Source organism: Carcharodon carcharias, chromosome 12 (assembly GCF_017639515.1).
Source record: "Carcharodon carcharias isolate sCarCar2 chromosome 12, sCarCar2.pri, whole genome shotgun sequence".
NCBI classification, from domain to species: Eukaryota; Metazoa; Chordata; class Chondrichthyes; order Lamniformes; family Lamnidae; genus Carcharodon; species Carcharodon carcharias.
Genome location: NC_054478.1, coordinates 117,552,545 through 117,567,410, shown reverse-complemented (window position 1 = coordinate 117,567,410; position 14,866 = coordinate 117,552,545). Strand labels below are relative to the sequence as shown.

General features: G+C 43.7%; 1 protein-coding gene across 6 annotated transcripts in view; it reads right to left on the bottom strand.

Moving 5' to 3' along the window:
- LOC121285026 (collagen alpha-3(VI) chain-like) overlaps positions 1-8,386 on the bottom strand; it is a 244,697-nt gene extending 236,311 nt beyond the window's left edge. For 3 of the 6 annotated variants that reach the window (XM_041201120.1, XM_041201123.1, XM_041201122.1), the window contains exon 1: positions 8,137-8,386. The gene's annotated coding sequence lies outside the window, so the exon portion shown is untranslated. The remainder of the gene's footprint in view (positions 1-8,136) is intronic. The other 3 variants (XM_041201127.1, XM_041201124.1, XM_041201126.1) reach the window with 2 other exon arrangements.
- Positions 8,387-14,866: the final 6,480 nt, after the last annotated feature.

Genomic DNA, 14,866 nt, shown 5'->3' with positions numbered 1-14,866 from the left:
TTCTCACCTCACAACATCCAACAGCAACAACATATATTGACTGAATTAAGTTGCAAATTTTTCATATCCTTACCATGGAGATGATTAACTCTCTCATTTTTAATTATGGGTTTCTTAATAAGAGGAAGCCTTTGCACATTACTACTTTCTGGCATATAAACGGCTAATTAGTTTCTAATAATATGCTACATCATTATGTGTGCAAGCAAAAAGGTTGGAGGAACAAAACATTAGAGAAGACTTCTTACAGAGCAATAGAGAAAGATATATTGGAGCAATGAGACAAACCGACAGACATATTGTGCTGGATTTTCATGAAAATAGTGGCCAGGACCCAATTCCAGGATTGCCAGCCCCATTCCTGGGCTTCCAATTTTCAGCATTGCCATTTAATGGTGCGGGTTGGTTCAGATTGCGAGTCTACACCCTGCACTCCTGACCTGGCTGGCTGCATTGCAGGGTCGAGTATGTCCTAGTCCTCTACAATTTTTGGGTCAGCTTTTCAAAGAGTCATGGTTCAAGGCACTTCTGTGCACATTCAGCCACTATACACCCTGTACGGAATCAATGAACCCTATAGTGACAATAAGATGTGTTAAAAAACAATCATTCATTCATAAAAATTGCTTTCCCCACAGCCCAATTAAAAGGGTCAGTCATCCAGACCCTTTAAAGTATCAATAGCAGAAATTGAAAGCACTTGAAATTTTTTTATTTTGTGTAAATAAATGTCGTAAAATTGACAGAATAGATCGTAGTGACCGAGTGGTCAATCAAGCAATGTTATCCCGGGTCCACAGCTATTTCAGCACTCTAATGGATGTATGGGCTCTCAACCAAGCCTCATTATGCATTCATGGTTGAGAATAATTGGTTCTAAACAGAATGTATAGCAGGTGAATAGGCATGGAAGTGCCACAGCTTGGCATGGAAGGTATGAGGGGCCAAGGGGGGTGAGTGGAGTGGCAGAGCTTGGCATGGAGGGTATCATGGGCCTAGGGGTGTGGGTAGAGGCTCATAGCTTGGTTTGGAAGGTATAAAGGGCTGCAGGGCTTGGTGGAGGGCATCTAGTGGCATGAAAGGGGCATGGGGAGTTGTGGGTGATGGTGGGGGGGGGCGGTGCTAGAAGGCCATACTATTTTTATTATAACTAGGAAGAAGTCCCAAAGCACCAAGGCGGGCCTTTTAAACAGCCTGCCTCGGCACCCGGCTGCCCTTGTGGCTGACTCCGAGCTCTTTCTAGGGGTGACAGGCCCAACCCCAGCATGCACCCAGCCCTCGGGATGAAAATCCCACTTTTGTGGGAACTTTCTCCAGAGGTGGGTATGCTGAGCAAGGAAATTTCTCAACTCTGACTACCTGCCTCTAGGATGAAAGTGAAGGATTGCTTGGGATCACTGGTTAAAATTATGAGCACAGGATGCATAAACCTGGCTTGTATTCTCTTGAGTTTAGAATGTCAAGGGGTGATCTATTTCCAGTGTTTAAAATGACAAAGAGATTTTCAAGACTGAGACTGATGGGTTGTTTTTGGTAAAGCTAGTAAAGTATATGTAGCAAAAGGAGGGAAACGTGGACTTGAGTTATAGATCAGTCATGATCTAACTGAAAGTTCAGGCTTGAGGGGCTGAATGACCCACTCCTGTTCCTATGTCTAACATAAATCTAACCTACTAACTTACATCAGGAAGCATTTAAAATTAAGTTCAATTTCCCTCTTTGGACAGTTTGGAGTAATTACAGACCACAGTAACGCTTGAAAAGGTGCCTGTCTCTCTAACAGTACCCTAATAGCTAGCAATATCCACCTACCTAATGGCTTTTCTGCAGCAAACATTTCTAGCTGCTGGTAATACCTAATATTAGACTTGGCGCTTATGCAGGACATGTTGCAGAACTGAAAATTAACAAGCGTAAGTTAAAGCCTTCACAAGAAATGATCATTTCTACTTTGGTCAGGTTTTCTTTGAATTTTACTGCATTATTCTTCCTAAGCTTCAAATACAGCAACCTTGACACACCTTCTCCTCCCTGTATTAACATATTGAAATCATCATACTATTTTGTACTCTAAGTCCCATAGGCAAATTCAGAAAAATAGACAATTTGATCTCCTTGGTTCATCCTTACATAAATGTCCGTGATCTAATCATCCATTATCCATCTCTTGAATGACTCTATTATCCTGTTGTGTGAAGTATTCCAGTTTTTGATTATTGTTTCTTTGAAGTGCTTCCTGACCTCTGTCCTGAATTTATCTTTTACCAATTTGTGCCTATGGTCTTGTTGTTGCTTAACTTGTCATGCTGTTTTTCTAGCATGGCAAGAGTGAGGTCATGTTCTTTGGGACCTGGGTTGACCAATCCTTTCTCCCCTTCACTGTCAGGTTAGACTGCCTGAAAGTGCTGGGGATATGGTTCAGAGGACCAGGACATTAGAAACTGGAAGGAATAAAGTGGCTATGGTGAGAAGAAAACTGTCATGTGGAAGCAACAGTCCATCTCCATTGCAGGTAAGAACCTAGTCATCAGCTGTGAGGCACTTTCGTTATTGCTACGGTATTGCAGGTCTGGCCTATTCCTCACTCCTGAGCTATGGCTATCACTCAAGCCATCTTCCGCTTTATCTGGAAGTCGAAAATACACCATGTTCGCAGGGACATGATGCACAAACCTCTAGATAAAGGACAAAGAAACATGCCCAATAGTGCTCTCATCCTGATGGCTGCATCAAGCTGTGCATAGATCCTTGGTATGCAGACACCAAGTGTTACTACATGTTATCTGTCTCTGATGTTGCAAAGGATGGGTCTGGCCACACTGCTGCGGAACGCTCCAAATAGTTGGACCATGCCATACCACCTGACCCTTGTGGAAAAATGTATGCAGAGTAACACCTTTGACCACAAGTCCATCAGGCAGTGGTCGGCATGTAGCTTCCTAGAGGTCCTGTGGGGAAAGGAGATGGTAGATCCTGTCGGATGGTTCCCCGAACAGACTGTCAAAGTCATTTGGCAGAATGGCCAGAACTTTCCAACAGGCACCAGGATGTAGCTTGGCTGGTGGTGAGAAAGGCCCTCCCCATAAGATCCTTCTAACATGCCAGGAGTCTCACCCCGTCCGCAAGTAACCCTCGAGATGGCTGTGGTGGAGAAGAGACCATTGTCCACTTCCTTGTGGAACGTGCCTTGCAAAGAAGGTCTGTGGAGGGATGCACTGGTTTTTGTCGAGGTTTATCCCGAACAGTTCCATGACACAGGACTCTGCTCTGCAGGCTGTTCCCAGGGCCACACACTGAGGCAAACATCAAATGCAGCTGGAGAATCATCAAAGATTCTCTTTGGTCTGCCCAAAACTTGTTGGTCTTCCAGTGCAAAAAGAGTTGTCCCCAAGCAAGTGTTGCAGACTGGTACGTTCCAAGGTCCAGGACTACATGCTGAGGGATGCACTAAAGCTTGGGGCAGCCACCACAAAGGCACAATGGGGAAAGGTTGCTGTTTAAGACCTTTCAGCCATAGTGCACCGAGGGACTAGGAATTGTAGGACCCCTTGGGCTGTATGACTCACACTGAATGTTTACAGTGAATATTACTTGTATCATAATTGTATTGAAGCACTTCAGAGTGTAACATGATCTTTGCAGACAACTTAAATACCATTGCACTGTCTGACTGTCTGTTATGACCATTTTGATATGTCTGTAATGTGCCTTGATTGTATTGAATGAAGCACGTCAGGGTGTGACGTGATCTATGTGGAAAACTTGAACATTATTGCACTTTTTGTGATGGCCAGATTGAAATGGTTTGTAATGTTTTTTTCCAGATATTTTATAAATAAAGTATATTTTTGCAAAAAAAAATGTTTTTCTATTGGACTTTGTGTCTTTAACAATGGCCCATTAACTTCCTTTCAAGGGAAAACAAAGTCCACAATCTTTCCCGATTTCTCAGTCCCCTTACTCTAGCCATCAGCCCTTTCCTGTTTTACTGCCAAGACTTTGCTATTTCTCTCATGCCTCATTGAACACAGGATTTAAGGTGTGGCTGAATCAGAAGTGCACAACTTCAGCAATGTCGATTTCAGACTCAGGGCTAGAAATACATCTTGACCGTTGGCGCATAAAGGACAATATTGCACTGGCTGCAGACCCGATATTTAGTTTCACAGAATCACAGAATCACAGTGCAGAAGAGGCCCTTTGGCCCATTGAGTCTGCACCGACACATGAAAAACACCTGACCTACCTACTTAATCCCATTTACCAGCACTTGGCCCATAGCCTTGAATGTTATGACGTACCAAGTGCTCATCCAGGTACTTTTTAAAGGATGTGAGGCAACCCGCCTCCACCATCCTCCCAGCCAGTGCATTCCAGATCGTCATCACCCTCTGGGTAAAAACGTTTTTCCTCACATTCCCCCTAAACCTCCTGCCCCTCACCTTGAATTTATGCCCCCTTGTGACTGACCCACCAACTAAGGGGAACAGCTGCTCCCTATCCACCTTGTCCATGCCCCTCATAATCTTATATACCTTGTTCAGGTCGCCCCTCAGTTTTATTGCTATCAATAGTAGTGACCATCAAGCAGGCATAGAATGAGCTGCTGATGAAATAACGGCCGTTTGCACGACCACACTAATCTGGCAATAAAACTCGGCATTCTATTTGCTGTATTACTTTCTGCTCTGCAACAATTCGACATGATAGGTGCCTAACTTGTCAGAAATGACACTTATTGAGGAGGTAAGACGTTTCAAGTGGCAGTACTCTTATTGCCCTGATCACACCTCCGTTGGATCCTCCGCCATTTGGAATACAATAAGAACCCGATTGGTCCAGATGTTCGCCTCTATCAAGCGGCAGAAATGTTTTAAAGGTGTCCTCTCACGGAGACACCACTGCATTTTCCACTGACAACATCGAAGTAGCCACTTCGTGAAAGATCGTTCTCAGCCAAGTGGGTGGCAGTTAAAGCAAACGGGGGATATTCAAAAAGGTGCAATACTGAAGGCTGTTGCATCATGAATTTATGTCAGTCAGCACTGGTTATTCCAAAGCTGTATATTTTGAAGTGAATGTTTCTTGTGTTCTTTAAGTCTTTACAGATTCAAGCAAGTGAACCTTCTTGAGCAACTCCAGGCTCGCTGATGGAGAAGCAACAGTAAAGGACCGGCCTATTGCAAGAATACGATGTGGTGGGGTGGGCGGGGGAGCTCCAGCACCAGTATCGCTAGATTAGTGTGTACAGAAACTAGAAAATATAGCTCAAATCAGTTCAGAGTGTTGTAACAGAAACCCGGGACCCTCGTTTTAAGAAAAGCTGCATCTTGCTTTGAGAGAGCACTGTAATTGGGCCGGATATCCTGCCTCCTCCCCTTGGAAAACTCATTTGCAGCTCGCCCATGATCGGATAATAAAAAGATGGTTCCAACTTCTTATACACTCTCATTCGCAATCCACCCATCCAGCACTAATTTATTGCCTAAAGTTACAATTGTTCCAGTCTGTGGTGAATCTATTACAATTATCAAATCTTATTCAGACTCTTCCCTAATTAATTAAACCCTATTCATTAAAAATGAACCGCTATTATTCATTGTGTAAGAACTTGCACTTTTCTGTACTCAGTGTCATCTTCCATGTTGCTGCCTACTGGCCATTAATAAATATCGTCCAGGCTCTTCCATAACTACTTCCCTCAGCCCTCCTCCATTTAGCATCATCTGTCTGAACCTGACCAAATTGCACTGAATCTAGGAGATCCGCAGAGATTGGAGTCCAAGTTTCCCTAAATGGTAACCGCTGCTTCTGCTTTTAATTTTTTGCCAGTCTTCATCCACTTCCTGAACAAAAATAAAAATAAAAATACCTGGGAAAACTCAGCAGGCCTGGCAGCATCTGCAGAGAAGAACACAGTTAACGTTTCGAGTCCGTATGACTTTTCAACTGTTTTTCCAGGTATTTTTATTTTTATTTTTGTTTTGGATTTCCAGCATCCACAGTTTTTTGCTTTCATCCACTTCCTGTTTCGTTGAAGAGAGCCACTTTTTTTCTTTCAAACCTGCTAACAAAAAAAAATCCCTCGGCATTTCTTAAAATCCGAAGGAGTCTCCTAAACGTGACTGACTTCTCTCACCTTCTTCTCCTGCCGTCCTCAATCTTACACTTTGGGTTTAAGCTCTTCGTCCTAGTTTTTCACTCAAAAACCTGCAGAAACTTAGGGGGCTTATCGGTCGGAGGACTTCTTGAACAAGTTAGAACGATGATTAAGAACACAAACATTGACTTTTGTTGAAAAAGATACGAGATAAAATAACAAGTTCGCAAATACCAGGCGCAAAGCCTTTAATTTTCATGGTTCTACTGGTATTTCTCTCTCGCCAATTGTCTGCTAACATTAGGAACTCCTCTGTTAATAAAAAAGTCTTGCTTCCAGTTCTGCAGACATTTACTCGTGAGTTAACTTATATAGTCACCCGCAGCCGCTGTTAATGTGCATAGTCAGTCCACTCAGGTGGAGGGTACATCCCACTAAGAGTGCAATGCGCTGGCAGGCAGTTTGCGAGTGTATCACTGGCTGCACATCAGTGCTGACAATGTCCCTATTCTTCGAAAGAGTTTGCAAAGTTTCTCAGGAGATCTAATAGGTGACTTGAAAATAAGACTGTGAACCCACTGCGAACTCAACCCGATGTGGGATGGCCTGCTACAGGAGTTCAGGAGGCAAATCAAGACTTCACTTTTGAATATTACTGGCAATGTCACATTGATGAACACCCCAAACCCTCCTAACTTCAATGCGAAAAGGGGCGAGACAATCGCAAGCCAGGAAAGCACTGCTTCCAACAGTATTAGGACACTATTATTAAATTAAGGTTAAAATCCTATTTATTAACTACAATTGTAGAATAGAACTTGTAAGTACAGGAGAGGAAAATATTTAAAGATATTAAAGAAGTTATCTTGCTAAAGGAAATAAAATAATGAACAATACACGAATGAGCGTGCCTGTGGAACTGATGCAAGTCTTAAGTACAGGATGAAGTCTTAAGTACATGGCTCTGCAATGGTGAACTGCAATACCCCAGAGCTATTCATTTTCCACCGAGGCTGTTTCAGGGGTCTGACGGGAATGTCTGTCATTTTCATGTCCAAACTCGATATTACTCACAAGGACTGCTCTCTCTAAATTCTCAATCTCTTTATTTCTTGCTGTAATAGGTATGTCATACCCTCATTCGGTTTCTTACTTTCTTCTAGTATTTCCCGGTTTCATTAACACCCCGCCCAGATGTTTAGATACATTGATAAAAACAAAAAAAAACTGTGGATGCTGGACATCCAAAACAAAAACAGAATTACCTGGAAAAACTCAGCAAGTCTGGCAGCATCGTCGGAGAAGAAAAGATTTGACGTTTCGAGTCCTCATGACCCTTCGACAGAACTACCTCGAAGGGTCATGAGGACTCGAAACGTCAACTCTTTTCTTCTCCGCCGATGCTGCCAGATCTGCTGAGTTTTTCCAGGTAATTCTGTTTTTGTTTTGTTTAGATACATTGTTCAATTCCTTTCTGTCCCGGTCCATGTGTGCCTGTAGCCATAGTCTCGCACAGTTTTTATTCCAGAACACCCGTTTTCCCCCCAGTTCCTGAATTTACTAAATCCTTTTCCTCCCTTTGCACAGCACTGCACATTCCCAAACTGGCATCGACCTGAAAAGAGCCTCATTCAAACCGGAAAACAGCGGCAAACCTACCGTTACACGCTATAAAATCATATCACTTTGTAACACTAATCCGCTGCTGCATAAATCGACCATGGTACAGCAGGATTTAATCTCTTTGAGTAGCCTTAAATTCCAAACTATGGCTAACACTAACTCGGAAGGAAATCCCCCAAAATAAATCGGCACTAAAGTAGTCTCGAACTGGAATGTAAGCAGTTCCTGCGCAGTTTAAGCTTTGCAACGTTCCATTGAAAAAGGCACCTTAAATAATTAGTAATTCCAGCCTGACTTCTGCTGTTTGATATATCGCAATGAAGATTGTAGAACCCTAGTTTACATTCAAACAACACAGAAATACCAACAAAACCAATTTAAAACATTTACAGTCAGCTACAGCCGACTCTTACCCTCAGCTCCGGGCGGGAGAGTGGATGCGTTACTCAGTTTTCACTCTGAGCATTTCAGGGGGAGTTGAACGTCTCCTGATGATGCTCCTTGTAGAGTCGCTGATTTCCTTATGTGAAGGTTGAGTTTTGCTGGAACAAGGATTTGAATGTGTGACTACCTGCAGAGGAGCTCCGGCGATGAGCTGAGTCGATGGAGGGATCGGCTCAGAGCTAGACAATCTCTAGCTTCGAGAGACACGCCCGCAACTCCACCAAATAAGTAAATTGAAAGCAGACCCGAGAAGAGCCTGAAAATATCAACCTGCTGAGCTCACTGGGCGCCTGTCCAAACCTCCTTACTCCGAGCGTTAACATCCCTTGCTTTCGGACTGTATTAGTAAGCTAGGCATGAAAATCACCTCCATTAAGATTCTCACATTTCTCTTGTTCTAAATAATGACAAATATGTGCAGTTTTGCAACAACAGATTTGCGCCGACAGGATTCATAATAACATTATAACGAACAGATTCTGATTTTAAATGAGTTGGTATGGCAAAATCTGAAGGCCAGGCACCGGTGCATTAAGGAACTTCGCCAAAGAGCAACCTTGTTGGCAAAGTTGAAGCCTATGCAAACAAAAGGAGAGTGGGCTGTGGATGAAAAATTGGCCAAGGAACAGAAAGCAGAGTTGATTTTCAGACTGGTGTTCCCAGGGGTCAGTATTAGAGGCACTGCTCATTTTTTTAATAAGTATTAATGACCTGGAGTTGAGTATGCGGGGCATTGTTTGAAAATCTGCAGATGACACAGACCTGGAAAATATAGTAAAGAGCGAGGAGGATAGTAATAGACCTCAGGGGGACATAGATTGGCGAAATGGCAGATGAGCTTTAATGCAGAGATGTGTGACGTGATGCATTTATATTGAAAGAATGAGCATGAGCAATACCTTAATTTTATGGTTGGTGGGACGGTGCTCACCATTCAATGTTTTGCTGCTGACTAGAGACTTTTAACAAACTTTTGGGTGGCAACCTACAGTTATTGAACATCTGTGTCGTGGAGACAAAGTCAATCATGGATTTCAAATGGGAATCCGATAATTAGCCGAAGAGGAAAGAATCTGGCAGGGTTGTAGGGAAAGGGCAAGTAAGTCGGACTGGCTGAGTTACAATAGCAGAATGGCCTCCTTCTGTGCCCTCACCATTCAGATTCTATGATCGTATCTAATATGGTGCCCTCTATAGGAGATCTGTGGCATAAGCAACAGCATTATTCTTCAATCAATCAAATTGAAGAATACTCACTGAGACAGATTTTAAACCAAGAAGTATAAATTATAATATTTAATTCACTGTAGAGCATGTATAGAATGCGAAATAAAGAGGGAAAGAAAAGTGGGGTGGATAAAAAAGAGGTAAAAGTAACACAAATTATTTTTTAAATCTTCAAAAATATTACATTCTGAAGGAATGTTACTCTACACTTATAAAGTTCACTGTTCAGTGCCAGCTTGGCAAAAATTAAAACTTATCACACATTTAAAACTTCACATACACTTAAAAGCAGTGGTATTAACTTTTCCTGATATGAGTAATGGGTAACTAATTGGTAAGTACAGTAACTTTTATGGCCCTGTTTATGCTCCAATGCAGAGCCTCTCAATGAGGTTCAGTTAAGAGCAGCTCATGGAGGAATAGGACAAATCACCACCTGCTTCCAGATTTCCACCATTAGCTGGGCATTTTCAGACTCTGGAAGCTACAGTTTAATTTATTCCATAATAACAGCGAGTGCTGTTTGACTCATTTTTATTCTTGTCACAAAATCTTGGTCAATCAAAGCTAAGTAGTACAATTTTAAAGGGGATGCAGGAACAGAGACTGGAGGTTGTATGTTTACAAATCATTGAAGGTAGCAGGATGAATTGAAAAGACTGTTAAAAATGTAAATGGAATCCTTGGCTTTGTAAATAGAAGCATAGATTACAAAAGCAAGGAAATTATGCTAAGACTTTATCAAACACAGATTAAGCTTCAGATAGAGAATTATGTCCAATTCTTGATATCACATTTTATGAAGGTTGTAAAGGTCTGTGAAGCAGTGCAAACGAAATTCACTAGGACGGGAGCAAGACTGAAGGATTTCAGTAATGTGAAGAGACTTTCAAAGCTGCATTGTTCACTTTAGAGTAGAGAGGCTAAGAAGAGATTTGATAGAGGAGTTCAAAATCATGATTTTGATATGAGCAAGCAAGGAAAAAATTTTTCCAATGGCAGGGGAGTTCGTAACCAGAGGACATAGATTGAGATAATTGGCAAAAGAACCAGAGGTGACATGAGGATTTTTCCTTATGCAACAAGTTGCTCTGATCATGACCTGAAAGAATAGTAATGGAAGCAGATTCAGTATCAACTATTAAAAAGAATTGGATAAATACTTGAAGGGAAAAAGTTGCATGGCTATGGTGAAAGAACAGGGATGTGGAACAAATTGGGTAACTTTTCCAAAGAGCCAGCACAGACACGATGGGTTGAATGACCTTTTCTGCTGTATCATTCTATGGTTCGATAAATGGTAGCTCACTATTGTTACTAATGATAAAGGGGTTAAGGGATTTTAAACTAAATTGAAGTAACTGGTCATCTTTGTCTAAAACTTGTGCCAGATCTTTGGTTCAAGAAATAACAATGCCACTATTTCCTAATGTAAATTAATCCATTGCTCCAAACATAAGAAAGTAAATTAAGAATACTTCTAATCAAATTTCCTGCAAAATCTGCAGTGAATTCTCATTTGCAGGAGCCAACAAACAAGGCATTTTACAGTTTGACACATACAAATGCATGCATACGTGTATGTGGGCTGCCAATCTGCAGCTGATTATAATTCAAATTCCACAATTCAGATATTTCACTGCAGTCTTTTTTTCCAATCCAGGAAAATCTTTAACTCTACCATTTGGACCAACCACACAACACACAAATATTTGCAGACTGCATGGTTTTATAGAGTAATGTATCTGCTGTATTAATACAGTAACTGAAAGCATTCCTGATGGGTAACTTTATTTCTGAGCACTTTTAATGTTGTTGGATGTAATCCAGTTAAATGTCTTCACAATCTATGGACTTGACACTGCTAAAATTGAACAGATTAGTGTCAGGCATTAAAAAAGGAGAGGGGCACTTCATTAAGATATTAGGGATATCATTCAGAATAGATAGAAGAAAAAAATGGGAAGCATTTTCAACTTCGCCACCTGGATAGGAAACTGGAAAAACTGATCTCTCCAGGACCTTACCTATTTTACACTCTGACTGATATTCTTTGAGATCACCCAAGCTGTGAAAAGTATCCTATTAATGTTTTTAAAGCCTGGGAGCAACAGGGTGTGGGCCCCATGATGGAATTTTTAAAACATTTTTTTGAATGGGATGTAGGCATCGCTAGCTAGGCTATCATTAATTGCCCATCCCTAACTGCCCTTGAGAAGGTGGTGGTGATCTGCCTTCTTGAACCATTGGAGTCCATGTGGTGTAGGAACACCCAGAGTGCTGTTAGGGAGGGAGTTCCAGGATTTTGACCCAGTGACAGTGAAGGAATGACAATAGAGTTCCAAGTTAGGGTGATTTGTGACTTAAAGGGGAATTTCCAGGTGGTGTTCCTATGCATCTGCTGCCCTTGTCCTTCTAGGTGGCAGAGGTCGCAGGTTTGGGCGAATAATTTTGACCTTTAGACTCCAACCCCTACAACCTTCAGAGTTGCCTGTGCTCCACTAGTTTTGGCCTCATATATATTGGCTAATTAGCTTCCCCTTTTTATTGCTGGCTGTGCCTCTTCAGCCCTCTAAGCTTTGGAATTCCTTTCCTAAGCCTCTCAGCCATGTTATCACTCTGTCCTCCTTTAAGACTTAAAATCTACTTCTTTGTTCAAGATTTTGGTGCTATTTCTTGTGTCTTTTGATGTCCAGTTTTATCTGATAAGGTTGTTCTATGTTGTATGTTCAAAAGGTCTCATGAAGAGGTTCTGAGTCTTGTATGGTTGAACGTTAAGTGATTATTGATAACATATAGCTATGTACATTTATGCAGGGTTTAGTTCAAGCTATGAACTAAATCCATGCTTGCTTCTACACAGGTATTTGTACAGTCCACAACTGAACCTAGTCTCAGGTCATGTGTACCTTTACATCACACTGTGGGTGGTACTGTTTCCTAGTCCCACATTAACCCTTGCTATGCCAGATACCGTCATGCTACACCTCCCCCCAAGTCTTTACCTAACATATTTATATTACAATTGTGTTACCTCTTCTCTCCCCTCTGCCTCTCAAGTCTATGACTTTATAAATTCAGATGGTCTGGAGGCTTGACAATTATTTCGGATCTCATTCTGGTTGCACTCAGAGAAGTGGTAGGCTCTTTTGATTTGAGCAACCTTTGCTGATTCAAAGTTTGGGTCGTAGACTATAGCTGGGATTTTCCATGCCTGCCAATGCCAGGCATGTCGGGTGGCGTGAGCAGACAATATGGCGTGATTGGATTCACGATGGCATGAAACCAGTTCGCGATTGTCCACTTAGCCCAACGATGGCGGGCCACATTTCCCGCCATTGGTCATCAGGAACTTCATTGTAATACATCAGTATATCATTATTAGGCCTGCCCACCGGAATTGTAGCCCCACCACTGGATCATCTGTCCACACTGGTGGAAAAGCATGCTGTGAAGAACACATCTTGACAAGTGTGATGTGCAGAAGTCGGGACTTACCGCCAGGGCCTTGCTCACATCACGGATATCTGAGGAGCAGAAGATGCTGGAGCCTGACACCAACAACACACCAAAGGAATTGCTTGCTGGATGAATTCTCATGGACATGGCTTTGCTGTGAAGCAGCGCATGGGAGTTGGAAAGTCACTGTTGATGCTCAAAATGGATGATGGTCAAGGGGGTGGGAGAGGAAGGACTAGGATCGACTTGGAGAGGAAAAGGTGTGGGGGGGTGAGGTTGGGATGGGGGAATGAAGATGTCAGGATGGGGTGAGGTTGGAAGAGAGGGAATTAAGGTGTTGGGGGGGAGATTGGGAGGGAGGGAGAGGAGGGGGAAACAGGGAGAAGACCGCAACTGGGGAGGTAGGTGTGGGGGGAGGGGGTGCGGTGCAAGGTGCCAGGGAAGGGGTGTGTAGAGGGGAGCATGTCTGGGGGGAGGAAGGGGTGCGGAGAAGGGGGGGCGTAGGGGTTGAGGAAGAAGTAAGAATGGAGGAAGGAGTGAGGTTGGAGGAAGAGATAAGGCTGGAGGAAGGAGTTGGAAGGGGGGAGGGACTCAGGGTGGCTGAAGAGGTAAGGGTGAAGGAAGGAGTCAGGAAGGGGGACGGACTAAGTGGGGGTGTGGTGGGGGGAGTCCAAGAGTGGAATGGGAGGACTGAAGGGTGCAGGGGAAGGGCTTCCAATGGATGCAAGGTATTCCGGGGGGGAGGGATGCTGTGGGGGGGGTGGGGGGTGGGGGCGGAAACATGCAGGTCAACGTGCATTAGAGAGGTCGGCTGAGTGAACTGAGGGTGGGCATGGTATGGAGGAAGAGTCAGAATGACCGAGGGCAGGGAGAGGCGGCAGGGTGAGGGTTCGAAGGTAGCAATAGAAGGGATGGCGAGGGTGATTGGTGGGGACCAGGTGGCAGACAAGGACCATGGTGGTAGGGAGGAGGAGGTCAGGGAGGTGAATGTGGATGGGGGTGAAGGATCAGCATGCATGTGAGCATTTTTGCATGAAGCTCCGAAAGGCCCTGCTATACACACACTTTTCCCTCCATAATCACTCATGGGCCAATTGCTCCCTCTGCGGGGACAGGTCTTCTGGGCTGCTTATTTCCACCTCATCACTGGAGGAGGTGTCCTCTTGGCTGCAGATGAGGGCGTGGATGGAGCTGAGGGACTGGCTGGCTGAGGGTGTTGGTCCCTTGGCAGAGATTCCTGTGAACCAAAGTAGAGATAAGTAGCACATGGCAACAGAGTCAAAAGCAGGAGACAGAGTACTCAAAGTTGCGTTGAAGGGGGAATAATTTGGTGCAGGATCCTTAGGTAGATGTTTACCATCGCCACAGGCATGGCCCACATCCTCACTAGTCAGCACAATGGCACAGTCCTTGAAGTGAATGGGGGATCTAATGTGGGCCACTCCAACCCCCTGGTCTGGGACCACTCCCTGCTGTGAGCAGGCTTCTCCTGCATGGAAACAGATAGAGAAAGTGTGAGCAGGACACGTGGCACTGGGTGGAATGTTTGTGTGTGAGTGGCTGCCATGGACAGGATGAGGACGTGAGCTCGAAAGGATATGAGCCTAATGGAGATGTAAGGGTGTGTGTGAGAAATTAGCGGTGTTGTCCCTTGAGGTGTGACATCCCTGTGGAAGCGAGGTGGTTTGTGAAGGTGAGTGAAGAGTGATGAGAAGAGTGAGTTAACCTAGTGGAACGGATGAGACCATTCATTCTGTAGCGGCACTGGGTGGCTGTCCTCTTTTGCAAGGCATTGGTACTGACCACCAGCTCCTAAGTATGGTTCGTCACACCACTGCTCATCCTGCAATCAGAACAGGGGTAGAGGACATTGTGGTGGGCCTCCGCAGCGTCCAAAAGGACAATGGCTCATCATTAAACCTGGGGACTGCAGTCTTTTTGCCTTTCATGGACATCTTCTCTGCTGCAGTCGTGGGCTGGAAGCACTGAGATATGTTCTTGCGGTTGAACTTT